The sequence below is a fragment of the Cydia pomonella genome, chromosome 2 (genome assembly GCF_033807575.1).
Source record: "Cydia pomonella isolate Wapato2018A chromosome 2, ilCydPomo1, whole genome shotgun sequence".
Classification (NCBI taxonomy): domain Eukaryota; kingdom Metazoa; phylum Arthropoda; class Insecta; order Lepidoptera; family Tortricidae; genus Cydia; species Cydia pomonella.
Window position 1 is genome coordinate 15,266,058 of NC_084704.1, and position 16,662 is coordinate 15,282,719.

Below are 16,662 nucleotides of genomic sequence, written 5' to 3' on the forward strand. Positions count from 1 at the left end.
TTTAAGTAAAAACCGAACCAGATACGCGATTGGGACATGCTCTTTTTGTATGGGAGTCTAAATTCTTCTCCTGGGTCACCAAGAAAAAACGATAAATTAAAAGAATTATATTTTTAAATTTTAGTTAGATTTACTTTGTGGTTGATTCATTATAACATAACTGATAAATTACAAAAATGCATAGTTTTGAAAGATATGATTTTTTATTTTGTTCGGACACAAGATGACAAAAAAGTTTGACCTAAGTGATATTAAAAAAAAAACACGTGTTTTACTATTTTTCACGCACTTGCCTGTAATATTTAAATTATATATGAAATATACAAGGTGGGCAAATAAGAAGTATACATTTTGATTTAAAAAATTTAACCGTATTAAGTTCAAGATTAATAGGTTTTAAAATATATTATTCAGGGTTGGCAAATAAGGAAGGGGCCAGGAAATTAGAAAGGAGCATAAGATATAACGCGCCACGCGGAACTTGACGGAAGATTTGGTGATTATGCGGGTTTTAACGTTTTACCTCAATAACTCGGAAAGTACACTTCTGATTAAAATTTTTGCTAGTCAAATCCCTGAAGTATATCACACTAGCTATTTCAGACCAAAATTACACTGCTATAGTATGTAGATTATCGATATACAATTGAAAAAAAATGAAAATTAGACATTTTTTCGTGTTTTTTTTCTATCAAGCCAACTGAATAAAAATCGTGAAAATTTCAATCAATGTTTTTGGCATTCTTGGGCCATAAATATCTAAATTGAAACTGTTTGTTCAATGCACGAGTGTTGTCTTCATAAAAAGTCAAATAAACTAAATTTAACCTTTTCAATCGTTAAATTTGTGGCTCTGAAAATACCGAATTTGTTACGTTTTATACTTTTTCGTCCTTTTGTTTGCACTGTACGTAATAGGACTTTTTCTCTGGATCTCATAAAAGTAGAGAGGTTTCACAAAAAGCTTACAATAACCTATAAAAAGACTCAGCTTGTGCCGCCGAACGCGCTTTATCCATCCTACACTGTGTGTATGAGTGCAGCGCGGGAGTGTGTGTGCTGTAATAGAGCGATGACGTGATTTCCTGCGCTGAGTTATTGCTACTGTACCGGCGCTAAATGCTGAACGGCGCTGTGATCTTGACGTGGCGTCAGTTTTTGTACATGAATATTCCCTCATAGCACTCTTTCCGAAATTGAGTTTATTTATTTTATAAAAACCTGACTTAGCTGTGTTGAGTGGCGGAATAAACGGGGAGGTGGGTCTTATCTCAGCAGTGGATCATAAAATATGCTATAATAACCGGCCAAGAGCATGTCGGGCCACGCTCAGTGTAGGGTTCCGTAGTTACTCTTCCGTCACAATAAGCTAAACTGGAGCTTAAAGTATAGTAAATTGTTAACCAAGGGATGAAACGGTACCTTTCACCTGAGTTAAACAAATAGGCAAATTTGCATAATCAGTACCTAATTAAAATAAGTCTTTTTACTATGAAGGGAAAACTTTTTGCGATAACTCAAAAACAGCTAAACTGATCATGTCCGCTATAGTTTTCATTTAATGTCTTTCTTAAGCTCTACTTTCACGATTTTTTTCATATTTTTTGGACCTATGGTTCAAAAGTTAGAGGGGGGGGACACATTTTTTTTTCTTTCGGAGCGATTATCTCCGAATATATTCACTTTATCAAAAAATGTTTCTTGAAAACCCCTATTAGTTTTGAAAGACCTTTCCAACGATACCCCACACTCTAGGGTTGAAGCGAAAAAAAAATTTCACCCCCACTTCACGTGTAGGGGAGGAACCCTAAAAAAAATTTAATTTTTAGATTTTATTGTACGACTTTGTCGGCTTTATTGATTTATATATCCATGCCAAATTTCAGCTTTCTAGCACTAACGACCACGGAGCAAAGCCTCGGACAGACAGACAGACAGACAGACAGACGGACATGGCGAAACTATAAGGGTTCCGTTTTATGCCATTTGGCTACGGAACCCTAAAAAATGTGTAAATTAGTCACCATTGTCAGTTAGACGTATTAGTAGATTTCGATTAGTAGATCAAACCGAATAATTCCTGATTAGGTTAATAGTGTTAAATGAAAATGAACAACCAACTTAATTTAAAATAACGTTGTAAAATATTTTATTTCTAGGATAAACTGTTATATTTTTTCTTTTAGGTTTGTTGTCAGCTCTTCCCTTTCTAGGACCTCATTATAAGTAGATGTTAGTATTTTACCTACAACCCACATTTTATAACGAATTCCTATTGGCGTCATCTAAGATTTTTATTTGTAGTAGTTGTTCGTAACGTAACATACCTGATTCATATTAAAGTACCTGATAAGATTATTTTAATTTGTTAAATTATCCAGCCATTAGCAGATATCTGTATGTGTCATAATTATCCATATTTATCAATAGGCCATTTAATAAACTGCTGCAAGTTACCTATGGAAAATCGTTAGTAAAAAAGTTTTTAATTTATATAATTTAATACTTACATATTACAAAATTAATTCTACGTAAACACAAACCCGTCAAGTATACTTTTTTACATTACCATAATTTTAAATTAAAATAATTTTCATCACACTTGCTCGAAAAAGATCTTATTTCATGCAGGTGTACTGAAGGACAAAGGCCTATATTGTTCCCGGAGGAGTTATGGATTGTGTAAAAGAAGCTATAACTAGGGAGATATAACTTTTTATTTATTTATTATGTCACTAATTCATACAAACCAAGAAGCGTAAATGAGTTTTACTTTAAAAATACTGCCGTTAATAATTTAATATGTTTGTTTATGTTTAAAAATATTTAATTTGATATTTTGAATTATGACGACCGGTCTGGCCTAGTGGGTAGTGACCCTGCCTATGAAGCCGATGGTCCCGGGTTCAAATCCTGGTAAGGGCATTTATTCGTGTGATGAACATGGATATTTGTTCCTGAGTCATGGGTGTTTTCTATGTATTTAAGTATTTATAAATATTTATATATTATATATATCGTTGTCTAAGTACCCTCAACACAAGCCTTATTGAGCTTACTGTGGGACTTAGTCAATTTGTGTAATAATGTCCTGTAATATTTAATTTGATAAATTTAATAGCCGTTTACAATATTTTTACATCATTTTCAATCATGGCTGAGTGCCAAATAGGACTGTGCCTTCGATGTCTAACCTGTCAATAAATGGCAATATGGTGGACGAATGTTTGATATGTCACCGTATTTAAGAATAATTTCGCTTAAAATTTTGTTTTTTCTTCGCAATTGTGATGAAAAACATTGTGTGTAATTCCGGGGGTAAGAATATTGCAAACTCAGGTCCTTAATTCTCTCCAGCCCGCGGCTGTCGGGAATTACCACCCTCGCTTCCAAAATTTTACTTACCTCCCTCGTTTTTTTGGACAAAATACATTGCTTGCATAAAATACTATAGCAGATTTAATCATTAGAACATCTTACTTCGTGTTAACAAGGATCCAAGTTTTTCAAGAGGATGAGGTTTTCCATTGTATTATGGAATTCCGAGTTCATTCCTTTATGTTATTTGACTTACTTTATGTTATAGTTTATATAAGTTAATTAACAACGTATGCCATTTTATCATAATGAAGCATTTTAAATGGACTAATAATTGAATTTCTTCCAACTGATGGTCGATATTGCTATCATATAGTTTTAATCAATGTTTGATTGGTGTATTAGTAATCACTTTAGTGCTATTATCATTATTGTCTTTATCAGATAATTAAAATTTAAGTAAGGTATCAGGCGGACATAAGTTGTTATCTTAATCGCTTTAGCTTTGCGTTTGCTGTGCGCGTATTTACAAATAGATTTTTACAGCAAACAGCTGACGTCTGACCTCGGCTCGGAAGTAAGGCAGTGGTAGGTACTGAGAGACTTGGGACCAAAACCGAAACTTAAAAATAAACAAATTGGTAGATTTTCACCAAATAGATTTCTAAAGTAGTTTCTATGAGACAGTCATTTCTTTACTCAGTTGCGGATTATGGCTAAGGGTTAAAAATTCCCTGTTCTAGTAAATAGATAGTGAGTTTTGTGTAACATCATTAGCCTCTCATGTCAAAAAGACATAATACTCCATACATGAAAAGAGATAGATATATTGGCATATAAATAGAAAACCGTGTATTCTACAGTTTCTATCTAGTTATCTACAGTATACTTAGGTACAGTGTGATCGTTTCCTTTTATTACATTTTTATACTTAGCTACTTTTCTAGCTTAATAGTTTAAAATAAAATTTACAAGTCTAGCCTCAGAGCCGCTTATACAAATATTGCGTAAGAAAAAAAATCAAGTCGTTCAAAGCGGTGACCAAAACAGTATGACATATAATAAATACATCTCATATAGGCGTATATATAAACTTGACAAACTATCTTTTTCATCATTTACTTGCTTACGTACTTTATACTCAGTCGCTCAGATCATAATATTTTTGTATTTTAAAATATCTATCGTGCTACTGATTCGATTGTGTTGCCAAAACTGTGTATTAACATTTACAATGCATATTTACAAAAACAATGGAAGCTTTGGTAAATAGACGCCAAGACAAAGTCACTCCGCTCATCCCACGAGGGGATGGGGCAGGCAACAACTCATAAAATTAAGCGATTTGGATGTGAGTTAGTCTAACTGCGAGGATCGCCGCGTTAACAGCTCGCTCGTTGTCTCCCTTACACCCACACGCGTCCGTATTCTCGTATACACCAACACAGACGACTAAACGCTTGGTTCGTTCAGTACCACGGCAGAGTCGGCCCGTTCCGCGCAGACCTGACATCATTAAAGTGACTCTATTGTTCCGTTCCCGCCGAAATGCGTTAACATTACAATTCGGAAGTGCGAACATTCTTTGTTCAAAATTTGTTTTTTTTTTTTTTTTTCAATTTGTGCTAGTGTTGTGGCTTCGAACATTGGATGTGGATGACCTGTAAGTGAATTATACAAATTGTAAATTACTTACTTTTTATCGATTTGTTTATTTTGATTTTACTATTTGTTGGACTTGATTGAAGTTTCTTGATTGATTGATTTTGATGCCTATTTATAAATTGATTAAATTTGATTTCATTTAGAAAATTATGCGTCCATGCATTGCATCTAGTTCGCTTGGTTATTATATACCTATTGGTGCGAGTGGGATGCAATAAGAGTAATTATTATCATATCAATAACAGATTCTGTTTCCTTCGTTTTCTTGTGTTTCTTGTTCATCATATCCACTTTAGAGTAGTTATTCGTATTCATATACGCGCGGATTAGTATATTACCTATCAGTTTTAGGAATATAAAATGTAACAAACATACAGATGCGGTTAGTAGGTATCTCTCTATAACATTAGTTGTTTGGCCTATGGTTGAACACTTTACAAGTTATTAAAAAGAGGCTATTAATTTATCTTGACGGCTTAAACTAATTCGCATTCAAAATATTATACTAGATTATTGTGACTTTTCGCTTGCTCTAAGTGAATTAATATCAAGTATATGTGAATTCGAATGTACTTATGAATAAAAGACCCAGGTTATTTTAAAAGACTAGAAACATTTTTATATGTTATAAATAATATTGTACCTACTTATAAAGTTCAACTCTTATTACCAATCCAGTTTTTTAATTGTATTGACATTGGTAGGTACTAACATTCACACATTCACCTTCATTGCACGAAAGAAAAAACCTTACAGTACTAAAGGCGGACTTAATACCCAAAAAAGTTAAAATACCTAATAAGAGAAAACAATTTGTAGGAAAGTAATATTTGGTATTATCATCGTAGTGATAATAGCAATGAGTTACAATGTTGTTTGTCTTAATATAATAAAAACTTAATTTAAGTTCAATCTGATTATAACGCTTTTTTATCTACTTAATTAAGTTTTGCGTTAACTTGTACCAGAGGGCCTACCGCGAACCAAGTTCGACGTGTTGCCTCCCTATCACACCTACGTACGAATTTAGAAGTGCGACAGAGAGGCAACACGTCGAACGTGGTTCGCGGTAGGCCCTCAGTACCCGTACCACGAGTCACTGACAGTGTCAACACTGACATTATATGTAACGTCTACGTAATTTACTTTCTATACATCTCGCTCGCACTAATACGTCAGTACGAGCGAGATGGATAGAAAGTAAGTTACGTAGACGTTAGCGTATGTCAGTGTTGACACTGTCGAAGTCTCGTGGTATGGGTATAGGCCGCGAAGAATAAGCGCATCTTAACTTGACTAGTACTTGACCTACATAGTGTCATCGTTTAATTGTACTTCAGCAGGTTTTAGGTTTCCGTAGTCTACTAGAGACGTAGGGACCCTTATAGTATTGCTATGTCCGTCCGTCTGTCTGGCCGTCCTAGGCTTTGCTCCGTGATTTTTAGTGATAGATAGAAAGCTGCAATCCGGTATGTAAATCAATCAATTAAACAAAGCGGTTAAATAAACTCTAAAAAAGGTTTTATGGTGCTTCCCCTACACGTAAAGTGGGGATGATTTTTTTGCTTCAACCCTATGGTATGTGCTGTCGTTGGATGGGTATTTCAAACGAAATAATCGCTCCGAAAGCAAAAGCAAAAAAAAAACTTAAATATACCCCCTGCCTACCGCGAAAACCTAAATTCGCAAATTGCGGGGATCTTTATCTTTTACTCTTACTAAGATGTAATTAGAGTGACAGAGAAAAATGCCCGCAATTGAGGAACTTCGATTTTCACGGTTATATCCCAGTATATCGCGCCTAGCATGTGCATTGAACTATGGACCAAATGAGACTACTAAAATAATAAAACTTTTTTATTCTATTAACCACAGTAAGCACTCGTGTGATAATATCATGCGATGTGGCTAAATGCATGGAAGGTGAATTAATAGCTGTGACCGCGCATGGCGTGGCAAACACTATTTGAAATGGGTCAACTGTCAAATAACTAGTGTCTCAACTCCCATAACCACACACACTACACACACACACTTTGTACACTTTTGTTTGTGTTTGTCATTCATTCACCGTTACTTCTGTTTTACTCATTTCCTCAAAGGTTAACTGGAAGAGATCCCATACAGGGATAAGTTCGCCTTTGTTGTATTTAATTTACTCTGTAACTGTGTTTTTCGTGTTTTTATTTCTATGTACAATAAAGTATATACATACATACATACATACATAACCGTTAGGCGGGCTCCACTGTTCAGTTTTGACCTAAAGACGCGTAGGTGCAGTGAAAGCTTGATCAACTCTTAAACATTTCTCCTCAAAGGTCGCGAATACTATTTAGGACATTTAGGTATAGGTACACACTACTTCATTTTATTCTATTATCATACTTTCAGGACATAAGTTGATAATAATTGTATAATATTTGAAGCTAATCCATTTATCCGATGGATGTTATCTGACCAGAGTATGAATTAGGTATCTGAGTAATTGATTATAATGAATAAATGCAATTGATTCTATGATAGCGGATTGTATAATGCTTATTTTATTTAAGTATAATTAACATTAAATTAACGCAACATGAATATCACCTCTAAGTACTAGGTATTATTACTGCATATTATTAGTACTTAGGGGTCATCCATTAATTACATCACACATTTAAGGGGAGGGAGGGGGTCAACAAAATGTGACATGTTGTGAGAAGGGGGAGGGGGGAATCACAAACGTTGTGACGTCACTTTAAGTTCATCAGTAACAGATTTTTTTAATTCTTTTTATTCGTTTAATTTTCTTTCCCAATCAGTTTTGGGTTGGGTTTTGGGTTTCAATTACAATTTTTTTTTATCAATAATATTTTGATAAATTTTTACTAATATGTACCTTATTCGATTTGCCGATTTCTTGGAAAACAAAATTGCCAAAAATGTGATGTCACACCAGGGGGGAGGGGTTTGCCAAATGTGACCAAGTGTGACAAGGAGGGAAGGGGGGAGGGGTCAAAAAACCTAGAAATTTATGTGACGTAATTAATGGATGACCCCTTATAGTAATTGGCATTGGGAATGCCTGTGGGACATTCCTGTCGCTTATCGTCCAAATTATGATAGTCGATATTTGTGTACTGTTACCTACTGCTTTTAACTCCTACACCATGATGCATTTACATACTGTAACTTAAAAAAATACAATTCACGTTTGGCGATGTATCATTTTCAAGCCGTTTTTGGGAACAATGTATGTATGGTCATATATTATTTCATGGTTTTTTATATTGTTTTGACAACTCGCTTTTTGTTCAAAAAATATTGATTACCATTGTCTTTGATGAATAGGTTTAATGTTGATGTAGGTTAACCACATAATATGTTTAGCAGGAAATTCCCCCAGGAAAAACCCATATAAACTGATTTGGCTACGACATCTTGATACAAACTTAATCGATAGCGATAGCCACGTACAAAGTCGCGGAAGTCCTGTTCAACGTGTGTGGGCCCTTTGATATCAACCGGTCTGGTTTTATTCATCAGTAAACTAATTAAACAGGACCTGAAGCTCTATTGCCATGGAATAGAGTGTCACATACCGCGTTAAAATAATACTGACAGCATGTGAAAGATGGTTATGATTTAATTTAAATGGAGAACGTCGGAAGTGGTCGGCTTGTTCGCAAATCCAATATGGCGGGTAACGTTTGACAAGCCGCGTTTGATGCCCCTTAATTGTTACATTTCCGCGCGCTTTTTTGAAGTTGGTTTTAATTTTTTTTTATGAGGTAACAAAACGTTTATTTGGTCATTTTCATTTCCAAAGTGGCTGAAGTTGAGAGAATCTTCATTTTTATTTTGATTATTACCGCGTATGTATTAAAAAAACTTTTATTTAAATTGCATTGTTTGCTTGTAATATGTTTGTTCGGGTTAAATCTTGCAAGCTAAATTAGACCTACTTCGCATTGAGCTGAAACTTCACATACATACTATGTAAGTTGGGTGACAATGCAATATTATGGTACCATTAAGCTGATCTATTACACAGGAAGTAGTTATAAGAACTCTGCAATATAACTGTTAGTTACCTATTGAAAGAAAAGTACAGTCAGCGATAAAAGCTTATATCGAAAGTGAAATTTTTGATAAAAAAACTTATTCCGAGATCAGTAGGATTATGACAAAAAAAGTCGCAAGTAATCTCTATTACTTAGTAAAAAAAATAAGGCCTAATGAATATGCGCACATTCGCATTTATTGTTTAAGCAAGGGATACTACTTAAAACAAATTTTGAGCAATATTGTACCACGCAATAATGTTAATTCATTACTTTGTTACATACAGATGCTTTTCCAGGAACATCAGGCTTGGGTGTTTCGGTGGATAGAACCTACAATAACAATTCCAATCAACAATTAACTTGGCAATATGTCGTATTGATTTTACCTGCGTTTTAAGCAATTGCCTGAAGAAATAATTTGAAATGATTGACACTTAAATGCACTTTTTGCAAGCCAACTCTTTTTTGTTATCGTAATTTGACGCCTAAACAACGAAACAACGTTTTAATTATAGATCGTGTCGTTTACGAAGACGCGTGCCTAGTTATTTAGCACTCTAGTCTAGAGACATCCTTACAGTGCCGCATAAAATATTGTCAAAAATGCTGAAATCAATCAGTTTATAAACACATAAGAATTATCAATGAGATGATATCGTACCAATATCAAAAACCAATTTAATAAGTAGGTATAATCAAGCTATTACGGTAAGCTGTGTATGGAAGTAACCGATAGAACTGGAATTTAAACAATCTAGCAACATTTCAACCAGATGTAAAAACAAGTCAAATTAGCTTGGGTTTAACAGATATGTTTGTGGCCGACCCACCATTGAATAATTCACACGTAACAGTTACACATATTTTTCATTTTACATGTTGCAACGAAAGTGTTAGCTATGTAAATGTGCCACATTAAGTATTTGTCGTAATTGTCTAGACGATCGATTGCTTCGGCGACAGTATGTCTGCCGTGCAAGCGGTAGTCATCTTTTTTTTAATAATTATGTAACGTTGGCGTTATTCTGTCATTATGTGTTACTATCTATTATTAAAACGAAACGCATACATTTGTAGAGCCTTCAATGAAGACTTCCATTAAACGTCAAACAATCATATAATGCGGACCCTGTGCTCCGAAGATTTAGCTTAAGGATGCGACTGGATGGGAAAAATACTGAGGTAAGAGAGAAAAATCATACCATATTCAAATTGCATCCAAAATCAAGTTCCATCCATAATATATACATGTAGGTACTTACGTACACATCAAGATCTATTTTACATATTTAATAAATAACAGAATGATAGTTAGGAATAAATTACGCAGGGTAAGAGGTGCTTATTCCCTTAATGATGCAAGTACATATCTCTTTATAAATAAATCTTCGTACCTGAAGACCTGATTATATTGCAATTAAAAAAGGAAAAGGTGGTAATGACGAAAATGTCTGTAATTACTGTACAATCAGAAAAAAAAACATCTTTACAGCACTTTATCTTCGGGTAGGTTCTTAATTTTATTTATTTATTTTTATTTCATTGGGATTCAGGACAACAACAGCCGTAAAAATATACAACTTGAAAATTAAAACGAAAAATGTTTTATTTGTTAACAATACAGGGTTCAATTGTAAAGGTTGGAGTCTTCTAGTAAGTATAAAATACCTGTGACAGAAGACCCCGCTCTTCCATAACAACACGTGTAGAACTTTATTAACAGATATAAACAATAAGCAGTATTGCTGTCTAAAAAGAACAAATATAACTATCTTGATATTTACAACATGAATACAACTTACATAAGTATTTTTACATATTATTAGGCCAATAACAGTTATCGCTTGGTTGCAAAATAATATACTTAGTCATAGTCATTTATTTATAATATTATAATATTACAAGTCAGTTTATTAACCAAGGCATTATTCATTATATGAGTCTTCTTCTTCCTCGCGTTGTCCCGGCATTTTGCCACGGCTCATGGGAGCCTGGGGTCCGCTTGACAACTAATCCCAAGATTTGGCGTAGGCACTAATTTTTACGAAAGCGACTGCCATCTGCCCTTCCAACCCAGAGGGTAAACTAGGCCTTGTTGGGATTAGTCCGGTTTCCTCACGATGTTTTCCTTCACCGAAAAGCGACTGGTAAATATCAAATGATATTTCGTACATAAGTTCCGAAAAACTCATTGGTACGAGCCGGGGTTTGAATTTGAACCCGCGACCTCCGGATTGCAAGTCGCACGCTCTTACCGCTAGGCCACCAGCGCTTCATTATATGAGTACAGATACATTATTAATAAAACAAAGTAATATTTAAAGTGAAGTGCAAGCCACACTGAAAACAGGTGATAGATGGAAGCAGTAGCAGTCTTAAGCAATCTTGCTGCTAACGGTACTTCTACAGGTTGTGCATAACAGAAATATTACAATACATTAATATAAATCGTGATCAGCTTTGTGGATGGCCACACTACTTAATCCAATTTAAATAAGTAGCACCATTAATTATGAAATAACAATAATAACTAGGTGAGTCCTCTCAGTGGGGAGTCGAAGAAAAATCGACGGTGAAGAAGATCGATTCAACTGTCGATTAACTTTCTACTAAACGATCGATTTATCAATTGAAATAATTACACAATGTTTTGTTTTGTGCTACTATTTGAGTCCATAGCCGGCTTTTATAATAATAATTTTAGTTTGTGTTCGGTTGTAACGTATAACTTTTTCGTGTTTTCCGGGTCATAATATTGATGAATACAAACATATGACTCGTACAAAAATCTTAATTCTGTCTCTCAAAATATACAAATAAGAGCTCGTAATTCAGTGCTTTACGCGGCTTGTTCGTAAGCGACCATCAGAAAAAAACATTACTAATTTAATAGTTAATACGTCCTTTTTCTAATATTTAAATATATATTATATATTCCTAAAGATAAAAAGACGCTCTTACTGGAACAATTAGTACTCTTTGTTTCTAATAATGAGCGTAAATTTCATCGGGGAATATAATCAATTTTACATTATTTCGACTTTTCTTGTAAGAGCGCTCTTAACCAATCGTACAACCTGACCTTCCAACCCAGAGGGTAAACTAGGCCTTATTAGGATAATTTACTTATTTATTTATTTATCAAGGAGATAACACAGAAACATACGTGGAAAGTGAGTACAGATGTTTTCTTAAAAGTATATTAGTCCGGATTCCTCACGATGTTTTCCTTCATCGAAAAGCGACTGGTATATATCAAATGATATTTCGTACATAAGTTCCTAAAAACTCATTGGTACGAACCAGGGTTTGAACCCACGACCTCCGGATTGCAAGTCGCACGCTCTTACCGCTAGGCCATGAGCGTGCAGCGTTTCAAGAAAAGTCACATACTTAACTATATCCATATATTATCGTACATATGTAGGCCTTAGTAGATTAAAAAAGAGGCTCTATTACAGTAAGTTGTTTTGTGCTTGTATGACCGATTATAGATTTGTACAATAATGCTGATTGATGACGATTTCTTACTTATTGATTTAATTGTATTGCTCGATTTCAAGCTATCCACAATTTTAGCTACAGTTGCGAAATTGGAATTAAGCACCCACCAAAATAGTTGTGCAACCAGAAATAAGGTACATAATATTATAATAGCAAGCAAGTGGAAACGTGAAACGTATCATATTTATTTGGAAGTTTAATGTCAATTTGAAAATAAAGTAATGTTTAAAAAATATTCACTTTAAAATATGTCGTTTTTAACCAATTATTATAAAGGGGATAGTTTATACGTTTAAGTAGGTACACGTTTGTTCTACGTTTTGGCATGAAATTTGACACCCATAAAGATTATGACTGAAGAAAGGATATAGGTACCTAATTATAAAGGCTGGATCACCATGGATTATCTTGTCAAAAGAGTCCAGCGCGCACATTTTTTTGCAGAAATCGCGATGCGTCTGGTTCACGTCACTGGTGACCGAAAAACAGGCGGCTTCCTCGCACAACGTATCAGTATTAGGATACAACGAGGAAATGCCGCCAGCATCGTTGGTACAATAGCTCAAGGGCCTATTTTAGATTTAAACTGGTTATAGTCATCCTCTGTATATATCCATTATAAAGTATAGATTATTGTCTTGGAATTTGCTTACTAAGGGATGAAATGAGGCTTAGGAACTATGAGAAACTAAGCAGAAGTTATTGTTTAATTTAACGACTTCTACGTGGTCGAAATAGTGGGCGTCGGCTCGTGTTCAATAGGTACCTATGACTGCGTCCCACCGGAGTTTTATATAAAAAATCAATAAAAAAAATAGATTTATATTCATTCTCAGTACACAGTTACTGCTCATGTCCTAAATTTAGAAATAGATCCAGTTGTAACAATATTACCTAATTGACAACATTTCATTTTTATAAAACCTGAAATTTTACATACGATTTGGAAGTAATATGCTTCCTGAATACTGCAATATATTAATATAAATTTAATATGGCTTATTACAAAAAAATACAAAAGAATTTAAAACATATTTTGATTTTACAATTCTACGGCACAATAGGTGAAATGCCATTGCCATTCATCACGAAAAAAATTTGCTGTCATAATATTGGATTTGACATTGTCAATTAAATATGACGTATTGATTTAATTTCAAAACAAAGAAAAATTTATTTACATAAATAAGTTACTATCGATTAGTATCGTTTTTAAAATGGACAAAGCCGTATGGATCGATGAGGTATATACTCCTCCAAAGTATACCAAATACTGTTTCTCCCCTTACCTACTGCAAAAATAGCAAAAATGATTCATCGAAAATATCGGTACAAACATTTAATTACATTACATTCGTTAGTGTTTATCCGTCGATCCGTCGAATCCAAATGAAAGCCTGGTATCGTATTCATGTATCAGTCCGTTATAATATCTAAATCGTTGTAGAAATCTGATATTTTATCAAAAGTGTTTTAAAACAACAACGGACCAGTTTAAAACATTGACAATAACAGACAACGTCAGATTAGTTAAGTCATTTTTTTTTCTATCGAGATAAGACCTAGCTTCTAACGTAGAACTCGAGTTATGCCATTTTAGAATAAGTACACTTTAAAAAAAATGATAATAAATTAAATACAACTCCTAGTGAAAATAATAAACTATTAGCGTACCTATCCCTCGTTTCAATTAAAATGTAGAGAACCAATAAAATTATTAGGTCAGAAAATTTAAATGTTGTCAATTGCCTTCAAGTCCAGCAAATAATAAGAAATATTGCGACTATTAATAATGCTTCGGTAGTATACATTATTATAGTCAAATACTAGGCCTACTACCTACATACTACCTACCTACTATAAATACCTAATAATATAATGTAAGGTATAGAAATAAATATATAATTAAATATTATGGCGCATTCTTAGTATTCTTACACTATCGACCTAGTCCCACAGTAAGCTCAATAAGGCTTATATTGTGAATACAAAACGACTATTTATATAATAGATAAATATATATAAATACTCATTTATCTTAAATACATAGAATACATACACACACAAATTAGGAAAAAATATCCATATTAAACACACAGATAAATGCCAGGACGTGTTTTTGATATCTGCATTTTTGGCTTTTTTCCACTAAAACTACATTTCTTTTTCCACCGTTTTACACCCACAAATTTGATTAGAATTGATCGAGTCGACAAACCGTGAAAGCAGAGTTAGTCAACTTACTTTCACATTGAACGTTGTGATTATATTGGCCCCCTTATGCCTATTACAGTATTTGTTCTGGCGATTGCTGTCCATTACAAAAGGGTATCGATTTACCGTGAGAAAGCCACCACGCGTCATTAACTAACGCTTTTATTTAATATTTCATATCTTGTACTCTGTAAATAACTGAATAGGTAGTAATTGCCCTTAGAATACACTGTTTTATAATATTATAGTTTATACATAGAACATCAGAAAAAATAAAGATCGTAAGAAAAGTTAGTTGCTATGGTTGGATGGTTTTCTACTAAAATGATTAGATTTAAGGTGCAGTGGGCACAGAGAAGGGAGTTCTTGAAAAGTCGTAGCGCTTTTTTATATCAGGATACGGTTGCCAACATTGCTAATTAGAAGCCTCAAGATTGCTAATTAACAATCTTGAGACTTGAGAGAAAAAAATCATGAACATAAGTCTAAATCGCAATTTAAACACTTGTAACAATTTATGGACAAGGCAAAATACGAGTATGATAATTGATTCTAAAAGTGCGCAATCTCTTTTTTAAAGGAACTCAGTGATTACTATTTTTTTTAACTTACAACAAATTAAAGTTCATAAACATGATATCCGCGGTCCCCATCACGCACATCCATCTCGCTCACACTTACGCTCAGTGAGAGTGGCAGAAGAACACGAACCCTAAGGCCCTAATGATTCATGTAGGTTTCATTTAGAAGTACGAGGTTATTTTCGATTCGATTTTTAATCGAGCGAGTTAATCGTGTAACCATTAAGGCGAGATTCCACCAGTGTTTGACACTAATCCCGCCTTTAGCCTTATCACGACTGCCTTAGCAGCACTAATATGCGAGTACGAGCGAGATGCATAGAAAGTAAGTTACGCATACGCTAGCGAATATGTATGTCAGTGTCAAACGGGTGGTAGCTGTACTGTACATGTAGCAATCTCTGAAATTCAGGATCCGAACTTAAATTAAAGAATTACTAGGTACCTCCTTGGAACTACGATTACCTACATAAAATTCGAATCGAAGACTTGTTATATTAACGGTTTTAGCGAACTCCACCAACGCAATCGATATCAGTCTTGTAATAAATAAACTTTTCCATTCGAATATTACACAAATGACATACAAAAGTATTAAGGATCAGTGGATAAAAGCATGAACGTGGGTACAAAATATAAACACAGCCTGCGTCGTTTGATGATATTACTCTCACATTCGAAGTTATTAATAGAATAAACACTCGTACAGATAAAAGTCCGCAAACCCCTGGCGATCGATATACTTGTCGACGTGTGTAGATGTAATTGTATGCGTATAGATCGACACGTTCGGTGATACAACATGTTTCTGCCATGAGCTTTGTTTCAATTTAGTGTGGTTAGGGTTGGCGCTAAAAAGTGTGATTATTGAGCCGAAGGTTTGATCGAGTTGAATTACTTCTAGGCAAGTACTCTAGGCTTAGGGTAGGCTTCTACAACATATTAGGCCTACTGCATGCAAAAACATAAAGCAATAATGTTATTTCAATTACAAGACTTTTACGAAGAAAGACATGTAATTTTCTTACGGTATCCCATTTAAAGTTAAGTGACTTTATAACCATCAATCGGCAGTCGTTGGCATTTAATAGCTATCAACAGTGCTCAAGCACCAACCGCATCCAATTTAAAAACCACGATCAATTTAACGAGCCATAACTACAAATATCTCAAATTATAACACATTAACGATAACTGACACTGCCTCATTGCCGCATCGATATCAAAACCCCACATAAACAACGTCAAACCAACTGAGGGCGCAACCCTAATATCTCTTTGCAATAAAAATCAATCAGCATTCACCGATGAGACTCACACCAATTGAA

At 34.2% G+C, this 16,662-nt stretch overlaps 1 protein-coding gene across 1 annotated transcript in view; it reads left to right on the top strand.

Annotated features, from left to right (window-relative positions):
- Window positions 1-4,537: 4,537 nt before the first annotated feature.
- The window catches only part of LOC133534462 (visual system homeobox 2-like), an 82,472-nt gene continuing 70,347 nt past the window's right edge, over window positions 4,538-16,662 (top strand). Inside the window, exon 1 of the mRNA XM_061873600.1 lies at window positions 4,538-4,981. The gene's annotated coding sequence lies outside the window, so the exon portion shown is untranslated. The remainder of the gene's footprint in view (window positions 4,982-16,662) is intronic.